General features: G+C 47.4%; 1 protein-coding gene across 1 annotated transcript in view; it reads left to right on the forward strand.

Annotated features, from left to right (window-relative positions):
- The first annotated feature begins 559 nt into the window (after window positions 1-559).
- Window positions 560-16,361, forward strand: part of GPR20 (G protein-coupled receptor 20) — a 31,091-nt gene continuing 15,289 nt past the window's right edge. Inside the window, exon 1 of the mRNA XM_048841762.2 lies at window positions 560-625. The gene's annotated coding sequence lies outside the window, so the exon portion shown is untranslated. The remainder of the gene's footprint in view (window positions 626-16,361) is intronic.

Raw genomic sequence — 16,361 nt, forward strand, 5'->3', positions numbered from 1 at the left:
TATAGACTTAGGGTCCTAACTGTAGGCACACGTTTTTTAAAAATTGGCCTGCCCGTGCATGCCCACATATCCTGCACATGCACCAGACCTGATTTTTCTACTGCCAGGCATAGGCGCTTAAAGCAGTGGGGGTAAAACACAACCAGATCGGAATGGGAGCATTTTACACGCGTAGTGGTGTCGATAAGGAGCAACTCCTCTGGGTGGTGGAACACCAGTGTAGAACTGAGGTGAGAGTAGAATCCAGCTTTGAATGACCATCCATAAAAGTCTGCACTGCTCTATAGGCGATGTTCATCTATGTTCAATACACACACTCTTGGATATTACACTTGCCCACACACCATCCCACAGCTGCCTGGTTCCCTCCTAAAGACAGTTATAAAACTAGCCACTTACTCCTCTTTCTCCCCCCCCACCCCCGCCGCCTAAAATGGCCTGTTACCAAAATGAGCCGGGGATGCTAGAAAAAGGCACTGACGTCAATGTAAAAGTAAACCAAAGAGGTCTGGTTCCTGTATTACTCTGCAGGGCTCCGCGCTGGGGAGTAACTGCACTGTCATTCGATTCGAGGATCTGGGAGCAGCCTTCAAGACCCGCAGCTGATCTTTCTCAGTCAAACTGTGTAAGTACTGTGCTCTCCTCTGCACTGACCTCCCTGAGCAGACAGTCGGTCTGATGTTCCCTCAGGGAGTTTTAGCAATTGCAGTTTAGAAATGAAGCATGTTCGGTCCTGGCGGTTGGTTTATACATGTGTTGGAGGGCATGTCTTAAATGTACGGGAGAGGCAGCAGAATACAAGTAGCAATGGTCCTTAAATTACAGAAAGTCTCAGTCATTGATGGCTTTCTAGACAGCAGGGTCATTCTGGAGTTTAACAGTCAAGTATCTGGTTCAAAAATGTCAATATCATTCTTCAGTTTAGCAAGGGAAAAATCCAGTGTTTTCCATGTTGTTCAATTATATCAGAACTGATCTGTATATAGAAATAAACACGTTATTTATATCTGTCTGCTATATGTGCATGTGTGTCAATACTTACACACACGCACAAGCACAGGTGTATATACAAACATCCTGTGGATAGATGTCTGTTAGCATTTGGTATAATATATATAGCTTTACTTGATAGAAGATACCCGTAGATTGTACATGTGTGTATATATAAATCCAGAACTAGGAGTAATGAGTTTAAATTAAGATAATGAAAACTGAGTCTGAAATCTATCAGGATGAATGAACTTCCTAGTGATGGAAGCAGTTGGGGTGTGGGAAGGTCTCCCCAGGGTAGAAGCCCCATCACCTGAGACATTCAGAAGCGGACTGGTGAAAGCACTGGGAAATATACTATCGGGACCAATCCTGGTCTAGTTGTGGGATGGGTTGAATGGCCTCGTAGGTCTCTGCAATGTCTATGATTTGGCTTTTCTGTATCGGTGCACACCCAGTGTGCTCACAGCATAGTTAGTGGGTGGGTGTGTTTAATTGAAAACTCAGTTATCTTTTGGCTCACTTCACACAATGGTGTTAGCAATCAATGCAAGGCACCTTTTCTTTAAACATTTCTTAAAGGCAGACTCCCATTTCTTTCCTTAGCTAAAATCTGGTATCTTCCTGGAGCTATAGCTGCATTCTTAAAGCAACAAAACCTGCTGTATCAGAAAGCGAAGACAGGATGGCAATGTGTATATGAAATGTGGCATCCCTACTTATATACTAAAGGCAGAGTCCCTGATGAAAACCCAGGTGCAAACACCCTGGTTTCTGGGTTTAGATCTAAACTTTGTGCCTTGGGCTCATCGCTAATAAACACATAGCTGTGCAGGACGAGACGGCAGCCATGCGCCAATCATGTTTGCAACCGGTCACATGAAAAATCTGTCCCCTCCAACACTACCCTCTGTGCAACGGTACTGACATAAGGGGGTCACACCGGGAATAAGTGAGGGGAAAAGCGCTGGCCGTAGTCTGGTCAACTTTTAAAATGAGAATGTTTTAAACTTCTTCTGCCAGAAAATAAACCCCTCAGCCAATCCAGGAGAAAAACCAGAGAGACAACTTGCCCCCAAGCCCCAGCACAATGTTAACACCTAATCCCTCAAGTGAGTCTCAGGGACTCATTGATATGAAGGTCCGAAGGGACCATTATGATCGTCTAGTCTGACCTCCTGCACAATGCAGGCTACGGAATCTCACACACCCACTCCTGCGATAAACCTCTCACCTATGTCTAAGATCCCACTGACTCCACCAACTTTTGCTTTGGTCCATTTCTGCCACTTGACCGCCTCCATCTCAGCTGGAAAGCCAGGTGTAACACTGACAGACCCCAGTTGTTGGCAGGAGGGAGATCGAACCTGGGACCTCTGGAGCTTAGTGTGCATGAGCCTCTACTGCATGAGCTAAAAGCGATATGGTTGTTAGCTAAGGCTGTGGAGCAGACTCAGTCTCTCTCTCTGGGTGGTCTCAGTCCCACTAGATGGGACAGAACACCACACCGAGGCGGGGTGTGGGTTACGCAGGCACTCGCTTTGTATAAAATAACCCGTCCGTAAGCTCTTCAGACACATACTGAGCCACAGTCTACCTTCCACTCTGCAGAGTGTAATGGAATCAAAAGCCCCCAGAAAGCCTTCAGTCACTGAGGGGGCAGGAGGAGGCAGAGGGACGAGACCTCTCACAGCTGCCCTCTGCAGCACGCTCTCCTTGTGTCAAGGCTGAGTTCCACGCAAAACTCTACCTGGGAGTTGCAGTGGGTCAGACCAGCAATAACACCCCCGATGTGATTGCAACACCACATACACGTAAACAAGGGACAGGACGACAACGCCGCTCCCCACAGCATGCAGTTCAGCACCGCTGTTCTCTAAAATCCCATTGCAGTCCATGGCGGGTGTGGGGAGAGGTCTGGTACGCTGATCAGCACGGCAGCTGCATTCTACCTGCAGCTCCATCTAACCGTCAGCAGCCGTATCCCCTGTCCAGAGGGAGGAACAAATATCATGGCCCGAGTTTGCAGAAATGAATAGTGATTCTGAGCGTCTCAGTGTTTAGGTGCCCAGCTGGAAGGGGCCTGGTTTTTAGATGGTGGATGCTCAGCGCTTGCTGAAAATCTGAGGTGACTCATGTAGTGCACCCAAAATCTCTGAGCACTTTTGAAAATTTAGGCCAGTGATTCTGCATTGTTTTAGCTCGCTTACAAAACTCGAAAGGACACGTTGTTTATACATTGTTTGCTCCATGGAGTATTATAAGGTGTTGTTGTAAATGCCGAGGTGTTTACCAGTTTACTATGCAATTCTCCATGTGGGTGAACATCCTGTGACATTTCTACAGACGTTTCTTACAAATGTCCTCCTCCAAAGGCCCCTTTGCAAATATTTTAAGGACCTGCCCCCCCCTCTTCTCCCTCCATATACTTTAGTTTTCCCTGTGAGTTTTAGCGGCAGCTCTTTATCACTTCTAGCAGGGCCACAATGAATCGGCCAGCGGGTTAGGGACTCCAGGCCACACAGCAAATCCTATTGATTCTCCTTGTAGGTAGGGGAGGGACTTCTGATCCAGTTGGCCATAGAGAATGGAGAATGAAGCTGGATGGGATCTGGCAAGGTCCAGAAATGGAAGAGATTGGGTTGAGGTCAGGGGCCAAAGACAGAAGTGGGAGAGGTGAGGCCAGAAGGGGAGGAGCCAGAAGACAAGGAATCATAGGCCAGAAGGGGCTAGGTTTAGCTAGGCACTGACATCAATGGGTGTGATGTCACCAGATGAGGTGGTGCCCCTTAGCTACATGATATCTGTTCCATCTCCTATCTGTGCATCAATCCCAAGGAGACGTTTACTGTGGTATACGAATGCTGCCAAGATCCATTCTTTTTTATTCACTGCTTGTTTATTTAGATCTATAAAAGCCTCGCTACGTGCCCATTTCATCAGTTAGAAATACGCAACCCAAAGGGCTGCTCCTCGCACGTTGACAGATATCTATTTACCAGCCAACATGATGGGGGCAATAAAATAAAGCCTGAGGATAAACCTCAGCCCGCCTTGTCCATAAAGACTGGTGACAAGGTGGGCTTGGCAGCATGTCCCCAAGGTTAAAAGATCTGGGCTCTGGCAGTGTGCCCAAAGCCAAATCCCACGCATAGAGCATGCCCGACAGGGAGCTCCCCAGCCATTTGCACACTGATGTTGCTAGCCTCTGCAATGGATGTGCTGCGAGGGACAGAGAAAGGGAGTTTAAGTGATACACTGAGTGAATGATCAACAAATGGTTTTGTTTGGTGCATGGTTCCAGATCTAAGTCATCATGAGGGAATTAAGCTTTGATCTGCCAGCTAACATTGATGGGCATCGATCTTAAGTGTCAATGAATCATTCTAAGAACCGTGTGGGATGTTTGCTGAAAATCTCCATTTTATCCAGCAGCAAAATGGCAGTGGAACCAAACTGGTCTTAAAGTACGAGGCTGTGTTTCTCCTGTGTCGTCATTAGTCATCCAGGCCCTAAGCTCACCATGAACTCTGTGTGAGTGGAGCTCTGCACCCCTGCTCACTGTGAGATTCCCTAGCCCAAGCATGGAGCAGCCGAGTGGGTATTGGTGTGGCTCGGGGAGCTGTTCATGGGGTAAGAGGGCATTTATTCATTCACCTTTCATCCAGAAAGATCTCAAAGGTCATCCCAAAACTACACTCAAGGCGCAACAGTGATGTACTAAAGCAGGTTACCTGCATGCAGCAGGAGGAAAATTGTGGCCAAAGACACCAGGGCAAACAGCTTCTCATATGAAAAGTATGGCAACTCTCTAATGGCCATGCACAGAAGACAGGATCTTGGTATTTAAAATATTCTGTAAAAGACCCGACCCCCCCTCCCCCCCAGACACACACAGAGAGAGCTCAGTTTGGACTTTCATCTTTCTGGGATTCAGTCCTGCAGCTCTAGGAAACCTACAAACCCCAGCCCTGCTGCTCTGAGCGCTATGGCTGTGCCATCCCCTACATCCGGATTAAGAGACTCCTTTGCCTCGAGATCACCTATTTGAATCCAGCTAAGGGGTCTGGCTAGAAGCAGACTGCTGGGGTGGGGGGAGCTGCTGCTATCGCTACCCAGGGCTGTACCTGTTCTGTTGATACAGAGAGAACTTCAGTCTCCCAGAGGCTTCAGTCTGGCACTTTCCCTGGTCATTCATATTGCATGAGCCTGCCACGGAATGAGTATCTGAGATCACTCCAGGCTGCTGAGCGGTATTACACAGGCTCCAGTGCTCAATCATGCCCGTAAATCAGCTGTAGTGAGAAGGACACGGTAGCTCAGCAAATGTGCTTTGAAAAATGAAACACCCTGTTTTGCAGGTGTCAGACTCAAGGATCTGGGCTCCTTTTACCAAATATAAAGACAAAGGTCTCGTGGCTGCAGACGTGTGACAGACACAACACAGGGGTTCGTGCTGGCTGTAGAAAGTGTGTTAGCTGCAGAGGAAGGTGTCACTGTTTTGGTTTATCATACAGCACTGCTTGGCATCTGCCAGCAGTTTCCACACACAGATGAAACGTGGTATTATCTGCATTTTACAGATGGGGAAACTGAGACTCAGAGAGGCAAAATGACTGGCCCAAGGTCACACAGTGAGTCAATGGTAGAGCTGAAAACTAGAACCCATTCCAACTGACTCCTCTGCTCCTGTCCCTGAGCCACCAAGCCCACTACCTTCCCTATCAATCACTTACTACCTTGACACACAGCTGGGGTAGAGCGGTGGGTGGGAGGGGAAGAGAAATTAAGTGATATCAGTGAGTTAATGGACCAGCTTTCAATTTTGGAATATTTGAGTTCAAATGCTGGCTTAGGTCACAGGCACATGAGAGGTTGATTGTCCCGTCCTATTCTCCATTAATACTTAGATCGCCCCTCAGTCCAACCCAATTGGCAGCCTCTTCTCAGAAGGGACTCAGGATGGAAATACTAGTTGTTACTGGAGGTCAGAACAAAGATTCACTAGCACGGGTGTAAGAGGAAGCTTGCACAATCCTTGTCTGTGTCTGGTCTGGTTCATACTGCTGCTATGAGTCCCTCACTTTCATGAGTATTAGATGTACTGAGAAAAAGCCAGCTACTAATGCCCCAGCCATGATAAATCCCTTTGGTATGATTACACACCTAAGAATATGCATGATCATTTTAAAAGCATTGATTTATTAAATGCACTTGAGGCGGTTTAGTCACTGGTCCTTGCCCAAGAGAGGTTAACAGTAGATGATGATTTACAACATTGGGACTGATCTATACTTGGCTACGATGAGATGGCAAAATTTTAAAATAAAAAATGTGTGGTTTATTTGTCCTGGAAAAGGAAAGGAGACAAGAGGAAGCACAATCTATTTTAAGAATCCTTGTGTGACCCGAAAGATTTTTGCAAAGGAGGAACCAAATTTGTCCAAATGAGGAACTTGTCAACCTGAGGGCATCACCTAAGTTGCATTATAGTAAAAGGAGTGAATTGCAGCTGCAAAACTGCTTAGGTAAAAGTGGAGCAATGCATGCTGGGACCTGTAGTTTCTGCAGGCTGTACCTGTCATACAGATTAAGGTGGACACACTCCGCTTTGCAGGCACAAAATATTTGGGCCCCACGCCAGACTCGACTTGATAAACTGAAAAGATTGATTTCCTTCTCTTTCCTGCTGATGATGCCTCAATTTTTACTGCTGCCGAAGCCAACACATCACCATAAAGAGAACGTGCCCCAACAGCAGAAGCCATGCCAAGGGCTAATTCGGTGCTACGTCCTTTCAGTTTCAGACAGAAATGTAAACCCAATTCATGATTAAGTCATATCAAGTTTGGACGCCTCAAATATATGTGTGTCTATGTGTATGATGGATATGCGTGGGTGTGTACAGACAGAAAATAGGTATGTTAAAACTGCTGTATATGCAAACCAAGTGCAAATTGTAAACTGGACTCTATTGTGTCCATTTAGCTAACTAGGTTTTGTAACAGATTTGTGGGTCTACTGGTTCTTGGGACCACTCGACCTCCAGTTAAAGCCAACAGCCACCAATGGAACCCAACAGAGGGAGGCCAGCTGATTTTGTTTGAATGAAGTGGACTATCATTTCCATTAGGGAGCTCCAAGATGATAGTGTTCGAGCCTTAGGAGGGCAAGAAACAGGATCTGGTTTGGGTTGATACAGGGCACAGCCCGAGACAAAATAATGAAACATAATGTAACAAAATAATGAGAGAAAGCTGCAGAAGTGAATCAAGATTTTACAACACAGGCAGTTTGTACTTAAGTCCCTGCCAAGGAACTCGTCGCGTGTCTATAAAAAATGAGGGTTGATTGAGGGGCCTGAGTCTTCCAAGAAGATGAATTATGGATGACCTTATGATTTAGTTCTGGCCCTCCCCAAATATTGCCTTTAGTTGCCTGCTCTGCAGCAAGTTCAAGGCTTCCTTGGTAATCTGCTGTCAGGAGTTACTCTCTGCTGCTACATCCCCGAGGGGGGAAAAATTCTCTTGGACTTTTGGTTAACCAGAGCTACCTCTGAGATAGCAGAATGCAGCAGGGTCACTCCATTCAGCCAGTCCCTAGGAAACAGGAAAGACAAAACTGGAATAATTCATAATGTGTTATTCTAGAGAGAAATCTTTCTGAAGAAGTAACAATTGAAGGTACTGTCATCTTACAAACAAAACCCTCCAATCTGATTATCAGGGCCTGTAGAATTCTGCTGCACTGTTTTTAGAATTTAAGAGAAACTGTATATTTTGAATTTTTAACAGTTTTTTTATTCCAATTTCTGATAAAACCCCCTTAAATAAGATCTCCTAATTCTCTCCCCCAAAAAAATCCCTTTTAAATATCAGTGTTTCTGTACCTCTGGTATTTATAAGGGTTTTTTCAGCCAGGGGAAACTGAGACACCAGCCCCACAATGAGCCAGGAGCAGAGGTCCACTCACCCAGAGCTCACTGTCAGATCGGTGCCTGGCTGACTGAAGAACCAAATTACTATAAAGTAAAACTATCCTGGGGAACTGCCAGTGCAAAAGAAACAAACTTGGCAATTAATAGAGAGAAAAAAATCAGTTCTTTTACCAGGTTCTTTCACATACTGCGATTTTACACACCCCATGTGGAGATAGCAGCCACAGAATTTGCAGGGAGAAGCGTGATTTTTGAAGATGACAGGGGCCCTGTATTTTATGTACTTGGTTGCAGGCTTTCAGCATGGTATTTATTATTATCCATTCCAATCATGCCTAACGGCTCCAACTGAGATCGGAACCCATTGTCCTGTACCCACCCCCCAGGAGGGACAATCCCTGCCCTGGAGATCTGACCATCTAAATTGACAAGACAAAGGGTTTGCTGGAAAAGGAAGCATCCCTGTTGTACAGATGAGGCACTGTCTGAATGACACAAGGCCCCAAAGGCATTTTGGGGTAGAGCCAGCAACTGAAGCCCCCTCTTCTGAATGTTAAGTCAGTGCTTTAACCCTAAGGCCCTGACATCACTGGGGCGACTCACCTTCCTACGTGCTTTGCTGACTCAGGCCCTAAGGCGGTTGTCCTGTAACCGACTGCACAGTCACACACACAAGTTGCACGATCGGGGCCTAGGTATGTATCTGATTACCTCCCCGGTACTGGTGAAGTTATATTGACAACACCCCTTCGAGACAGGGCATGTCCACCGCGTGACCCCATTCTAGGGCAGGGGCAATCAAATTCTGCACTGGTAATCTGCAAGTGCCGTAGCTCTTTTTTTCTCGTTTTTCTTTCTGTCCGTCAAAACACAGAGATCGGCGACTGCATCCTGCTGAAATCTGAGCCAGTTCAGCACCGCTAGTTTAACGCTGCCTACCATGTGTAAACACAGATGGCCTCAATCCAAAGCTCTGGATCCAAACAACCCTGGTTTTATGGGTGGGGTGTCTGAAATCCAAACCCTGATCCTGACCGAATTCTGTAGTTCAAGCCCATCCGTGCATTTGCCCCACAGCCCCATCCTGTGAACATCTTTGAGTCAGGCAGGACATTTGTCCCTGGAGCAAGGGCAGGAATTCAGGGCTGGCCCCTCTGTGACTGGTAGAGGTCCCCAGTGACGAAGGAGGTCACTTCAGCTCAGTTGCACCCTTCTCTCCTGTGGGTGCCCAGGGGATGCGTGGAAGGTGTAAGGAGCAAATGGGTTTAGGAAGGCTGGGCTTCCCATCACTGGACTCAGCTGAAACCCAGGTGGTTACATTAACGTAATTTTCTTGCTGTTTGCTGGAGGGAAGGGCCTTGCCGACTGAGACTGTGTTTCCCTGCAGAGTCATTTCAGCAGCCCCCAGTGTCTTCAACTCATCTGCCGAACCCACAATTTGCCAGGTTTCCCCACTCTCACCATAAAGCCGCCCTCCACTCTTCTGGCAGACCCTGGGCACGCCCAGCTCCAGCCACTGCACCTTCCCACTGACTCCAGCTGAGCGAATTACCCCACCGGGCGCTGACCTGCCAACGAGCTGGGACCTGGGCAGGAGCAGTTTATAAGGGGGGCCTGTGCTGAATTCACAAGTGCATCTGTTATGCAAGAGTGATCGCCTTCCCCCCACACACACATCCTCCTGCTCAAAATGCAAATGTCCCTCTGCGTCTCCCTGACAAACAAGCCCAGCAGGAAATCCTTTGCTGGGAACTAAAGAAAGATCCACGTGACACTGCAAAACTGGATGTAGCATTCTTGGCAGAAAGCTTCTTAAGCTTAAAAAAAGAAACAGCTTCTAGTGAGAGCAATGGCGCAGTGATATCACATGGAGCGGTGCCAGAGGAGGGACCTGAGTTCAGACCTGGACCATCAGGGCAGTTCAAAGGCAATGTGGTACCTTCAGAGCAGGAGAGCCGCTCTCACTGAGATGTGTTGAGCACAGCTCCCTTTGGAGCTCACAAAGAGAGGTCAATCGGGAACGTATTAGACTAAAGGATAGTCTCCTTAGGAGTAGTATCCTGATTGTCCGCATCACTTAAAGTTGGCATGGACAGACTGTACTGTAGGGAAGAACCCTGAACTGACCCCCTACATATGGATTAAAAGGGCTTTTAGCTCTGTTCCATTTTCAGCTTCCATGACGCTTCAGCCAGAAGGGTGGGTTGTCCTTGGGAGGGAATTAAGATCAGGAAGGTGACTTCAACAAAAAGCCACCTTTCGTTCTATGGGGGTAAAAAGCAATTGTCCCCTTCTGGTCCATTCAAACCCTTGGGAACCGGAGCTCTTAGAACATGAGGAAATACTAGAGCCCGACTCATCCACAGCTAGAATCTTGTGCTGCTTAAAACAGCTAGGCTGGTGGTGAGCTGAGTCCTGCTTCTTAGGTAAAACAAGCTCATTTTACTGTTACCTCATCCCCTATCTCCCCCACAACCCGTTTGTCTGTTCCACCCACCTGCTCTGTATAATTATAAACACAGGTGGTAAGCTCGCTGGGACAGGGTCTGCCGTTTCCCTGTATTTTTGTAGAGCCCTTAGCACAATGGAACTGTGATCTTTGATTGGAGGCCGTTAGTCACCAGTACAATACAAATAACAATGGTCAATGATGATAATGCTTCAGAGCAGGAGTCAGGAAGGAATATTTCCGCAGTGTGCAGCATGGCCTGGCACAGTTGGCCTGCTGGGTTACTGTATAGGAGGAGGAAGAGGGTGTTTCGTCCTTCTGAATTCCCAGGTATCAGGCACCTTCTGGAGGCAAGATGCTCACTGGTCCGATCTGGGACGGCCAACCCAAAGAGGCAAACGCCATAGCTGGCAATGAGCCTGAAGCAAATATTTAAGACCTGGATCCAGAATCTGAACCCCCTCTAACATGTTGGTTCAGCCCATGATATAGCTAGGGGACCAATGTAAAATCTGCATCTCGTTTTAGAATCGGAATCACTCCCGACCCCAAGAGCTTGTGGGGCTGGCTCCAGGGTTTAGTTCTGAGCCACCTCCAAGCAGGGCTGAGCACTAGCCTGGCACACGGGGTGCGTGATGTAGCCAAGGAGCTGCTCTCCCAGTGGCAGCCACCTCAGCACCGCAACCTGGGGTGTGGCAGGGCACACCGTCACAGGTCCCCTTGTAGAACAGCATGCAGGGGAGGCAGGAGGCGGAGGTGTAACCCAGGGTAGAGTTTGATTGAGCAAGTCTTGGCCCTGTCTGAGCCACCAGCCCTGATGGGTTATGTCTGATATGACAGCCGGCTACCAGCTGCAGTACAAGTCATTGTACGTCCTGTGGCATGTTAGGTTTAGGGCTGTCGTTCAAAATCGAGCGCGGGAGGCTGGGAAGCAGAGCTTGGTTTCCGATCACGCAGTGGCAGCAGTGGATTGAAAGTAAGTTGGGCTCAACAATACTTCAGGGGACCCAAAACGTCAGGCCCCCATGTAGACGCTTCCTTCCAGCTTCCCTGATCCTGTAAACCTCGATTTGCCCCTGGAGGGACTCTACTGGCCATCAAAACCCCGTGGCATTCAAGAGCTGTCTGCCTGAGCAATGAATTTTAGCCCTTTTCCTCAGCTGCAATCACTGTGAGCTAACGTCCTCCCTGCCGTAACTCCCCCGGAGCCAGCCAGGGACAGGAGGGGTAAATCTGGCCCTTCTCCACTCTTGCATCAGGCTCCCCCTCAGACAACTGGGCCCAGTTCCCAAGGAGCGTGAGCCTCCAAATGAAGGGGGCAGGGGGAGAACCAGCCTGAATAAAATGAGAACCCTTCAGAATCCTCTCCCAGAACGTGAACATGGCCCGTGTCAGAGTTGGGAGGAGGAGCCAGGATTGCTGACTCCGAGTCCCCTCCAATAACCATTACAGCAAAAGAACAGCCAGCAGCTCTCTCGGAGCTGGGTATCCTGCGCTCCATGATCAGGTTGACTCGCATCCCCCTCTCTTTGCTGCAGGTAAACGAGTTAGGCCGGGGGGGTTGTGAGCAGAGGGTACACTCTCCAGGAAATCAGGCTGTCACCTGGTGGAATCTCGCCCCTTCTCCACTACACTCCGTCCCTCGGATTAGAACTGAAGCGAACGGTTTGTTCAGTGCCCTTTTGAAAATGTTCCCACACTCCTGTCCAAGGATTGCTCTCCAATCACAGAGCCCTTCTCCGCTGCTGCTGCTGGAGTGTGGGGAAATAAATACGTTTCCCTCGTCAACGCTGATGTAAACATGATGGGACCAAAACACTTGAGAAAACATTTCCATTATCGCTGCAGGTTCCTCCTTCATGTTTCACAAGGAAGGAAGTTCTTGTAAGTTGTGGGCAATGGAAGAAAATGACCCTATTTTTCCCCCTCTATTGTTTGATGAAGTTGAACAAAGAATAATACTTTGCAGTTTGCCTCCCTTTGCAAAGTGCTTTGAGATCTGCAGATAAAAATAGCATTATCCCCATGTTACAGACGGGGATGGTCAGGGTGGAGCAGCATTACGGTGACTTGTCCACAGTCTTCCAGCAAATCAGTGTCAGGATTCACAACCGTAACTAACACCAGTCCTCCAGATTCTCAGTCCTGTGCCAAATTCACTGCATGGTACTACCACCCTGGCTGACCAAGAAAATGAAGGGCCTGGTCTATCAGGATCGGTGATTGAGGAACTGCTACATATTGGAGAGGGAGGGGCTCATTTTTTCCTGAACCAGTTTGCACATAACTAATAGAGAAGTTCCTACTAGACACACCAGTATCGTTCCCACTGTTTGATTTCAATCAATTATTCTTCCACAGAAAACCCCACTGATCATTTCAGTTTAAACCACAAGACTGATTCTACTACTGCCTGAGAGCCCTTTACCGGAGCCAAGGGTCCTCTGGATATGGACTCCTTCCCCTGCCCGACAGCAAGAGGAACACCTTCTTGAACCCTAAAAACCCCATGAAATCCAGATCTAACTGTGTCAAAAGTCCAGGAAAGGGTCAGATTCAGGATTTTGGTTTGGCTTATTACAGAGAAGAGAGCGCCACAAACCTGCGATCCAGATCCAGGCTCCTGCAAAGTTCATGGGGATTTGATCTGGGGATTTGGTCAGGGGCCATCACTAACTACAGTACAATCTTTCATTATGTGACCACGCAGTTCTGGGCACTGGTACATTCTATGCTGCTAATAGAATTATAATGTTAAAGAAGTTCATTCATTTTATACTGCTTCTCCAGTGAGCGTGTGTAATTAAGATAATGCCACTTCTCATCTGATGTCTCATAGCACTTGGATAAGCAGCATTGTCCCTATTTTACAGAAGGGTAAACTGAGGCACAAAGCAGATAAGTGACTATAGACTCCAGGTCCCCTGCCTCTCAGTCTTGTGCCCTACCCTGAATACCCCACTGTCTCCAATATGTTGTTTTAGGTTTAACTAGTACCTTTTCCCACCTAAAACATTTGAACACATTATACAGTACTTTACATCACTGCATATTCATCTGAGCAAGCATGAGAAATTCCAGCCCACAAGCTTGGCATTTTTTTTTGTTTGTTTTTGTTTTTTTGAGACAATTATAAATGACTGAAAATAGGGACACAGTGGCCCTGATGCTGCCCTTGAGTTGTGCCCATGCCTCCTTGTAGTCAGTGAAAGCTGTGCCTGTCCAGCATTTGGCTCATAGACCAGCTAGGCCGTCTCCACCTTAACTGCAGCATCTGGCTAGGCCTACAGGCAGCCATGGGAAACCTGCCTCTCGACACACCATGCTCGGCACAGTCTCACAGGCCACTTGAAATGTTCCAGCTGTTGCCACTGTGACTACAACTCTAAATTCAGCACTGAGGGAGAGTATGTGACAGCAGGGAAAGCTCTCTTTAACCCATGTGCTAGGGATGGGAGTACAGCGGCTGTGTGGCATGCAAAGTCAGCAGGGGGGACAAAGCAGGGAGCCACCCAGTCAATGAGCAGGTGAACAGAACACCAATATCAAGAGAACACCCTGGGAGAAAAATCCCCTCCTTCTCCCTGACCAGGACTTTGGAAAGAAGCCCTCCCAGCACATTTAACTTGAGATTTACTCTCTAGGGCAAGAGCATGTCTGGAAGGTCTCCGTTACGTTCCCATCACAGCCTGTATAGAGGAGAATAAAGTATTTGCTTTGTTTCCATGGGTTCACCCCTTCTCTGTTGTACTCTTCATTCCATTGCATGCCAGCATGGAAGCTGGAGCCTTGGTGGAGAAGATGGTGGGAGAGTGTGATGCGAGCTCCTGCATCAGTCCAATGATTAGCTGAGAAGAGATGATTCATGCAGCCCTTGCCAGGCTGCTTGCTTTTAAAGTCCCTGGGATTTCGCCGCACGCAAGTGACGTGGGTGTCCAGAAGGAAAGCTGTGTTGGAGCTCAGGATGGGAAGGCTAACTGAACTGGAAAGCTCCCGAGGTCAGGGAGGATGTTCCAGAAATAGGGACAGAGAACCTGTTCCTGATTATGGGGAAAACCAAAAATAGACAATTAAAGAATAACACAGAACCACACAAAGTTCAGCCTGAGGCTCCCTGGGAAAGATCCAAGGATGACAACATTCCAGAAAGTGTGGTCAACCAACCTTCTCTAATAACCACTGCTCCAGTGAGACACTGGTGGGCTGAGTTTACCATTGGTCTATTTATGGGCCTGGCCTATGGACCCAAAGTTCAATCTCCCTTGAATGAACCTGTGACATGCTGATTGGCTGTGTCCCAGCCTTCCCCAGTTTGTTCTATTGTGCATCTACACACGGTGTTCAAATATTGCATTAAGCTATTTATATCGAAATTCGGCAGCCACTGAAGAAAACGGCTTCATAATTAATCATATTGGACACTACATTTACCGTTAGTGTTAATTTTCATGACTGAGGTGATTCCTGCCTCTGCAGCTGTGGATGAAATCCCCAATGGCGGGTGAAATTCTGTTCCGTAGCAGGGGGGTCTGCGGGGTGCCATACACATTCCATGCTCCTCAGATTAGTGCCCCCACAGCAACGTGCACAAGGGATGGGTGGGAATGGGACAAGGGGGCAAGGCTATGTAGATGCTCCTGCCTTTATCAACATTCCCTAGCCCTGCCCAGAGGCTGTATTACAGTCAAAGGGGCTACTGGGGTAGTGTCCATGAAGCGACTCCAGACACGCTCTGCGACCATTGCCTTGGGAGGCTTGTCTTGCGTTGGCCCTGTTTCAGGAAGAAGCTCTTAGTTACTATTATCAATAAAATGGGTTGGATGGTTTGTTTGGTGAACTCCCTGTGGAAACCACACCCTCTCATTTGCTGCATTCAGTGTCAAAGAGGAGTTGGACATTCACAATACATGCACATGTAATGAGAACTGGGTTTCTTTATTTAGCCAGGTCTGACCAAAACTCAGAACAGATCATAATAATCCAGCTATCAAACCACTGCTACTGAGACTGATTCTGTGGTGAAACTTCTAACCACTTTTTGGCCTGTCTTCAACTGGTGCCAATCTGCTCACTCCTTTCAGTGTCTGAAAAGCTTGCAGCTGGTTAGCTAAGACTCTGCAATCATGCTAATCATAGTATTTGATATAGTGCCTCTCTTTCGAATATCTCAACTCCGTTTATGAACAGTAATTAAACTCATCATTCAGAAGCGTAAACTGATGTGCCGAGATGTTAAGTAGCTTGTCTAAATTCATACATATGGGAACAAAACCCAGGAGTCCTGACTCTCTACTGATCTAACTTATGAGCTACTTGCCACTAGGCAGATAGCTGTCTAAACTTCTATCAACACCATTGTTCCAATGAGTAGGATTTTGAAAAGGGAAGGCATTTATTGATGTTTCTTCTTCCCAAACCATGGCATGCAAGTCATCTGGCACTTCAAAATGCCAGCAGATTCCACAGATTAGATCAAAAATTATTTATCGTTTGCAATGTGGTAGCACCCAAAATCTGTAAGACACAGTAGTCCCTGTCTAGGCAACTTCCTCCCTTTTTGCTCCCCCAATGTGTCCTCCTCGTACCATGCCCAGCCCCTGGTAGAGATTCAGGCTCTGTATGAGAGCTTGGCAGGAACAAAGCAGTACGTCAGATGGTATCTATATTAATGAAAGTGCAAAAGATGGTCTGCAGGACCTCTCGCCTGTCCCCTGAATTCACCAGCGGAGGAGGAAGCTCTTGGAGATCTTGATAAGAGCAATGAGATTAGACAAAGGCAATTTAAAACTTGACTTACACCCTGAAGCAAAAAATATGTCTCCTGATTTGTACCAAGGCGGGGAAGCTCATCTCCCCTATGGAGATAGGAAAGCTACCCCATGGCAATGGACACCGAGATTTATTGAGTAGAGATGCTTAGGCATTAGTATCATAGGGAAGGTCTTAAGTCCTCTCCAACATTTCTAACACTTCATAAACTTCAGA

Source organism: Caretta caretta, chromosome 2, assembly GCF_965140235.1.
Source record: "Caretta caretta isolate rCarCar2 chromosome 2, rCarCar1.hap1, whole genome shotgun sequence".
Classification (NCBI taxonomy): Eukaryota; Metazoa; Chordata; order Testudines; family Cheloniidae; genus Caretta; species Caretta caretta.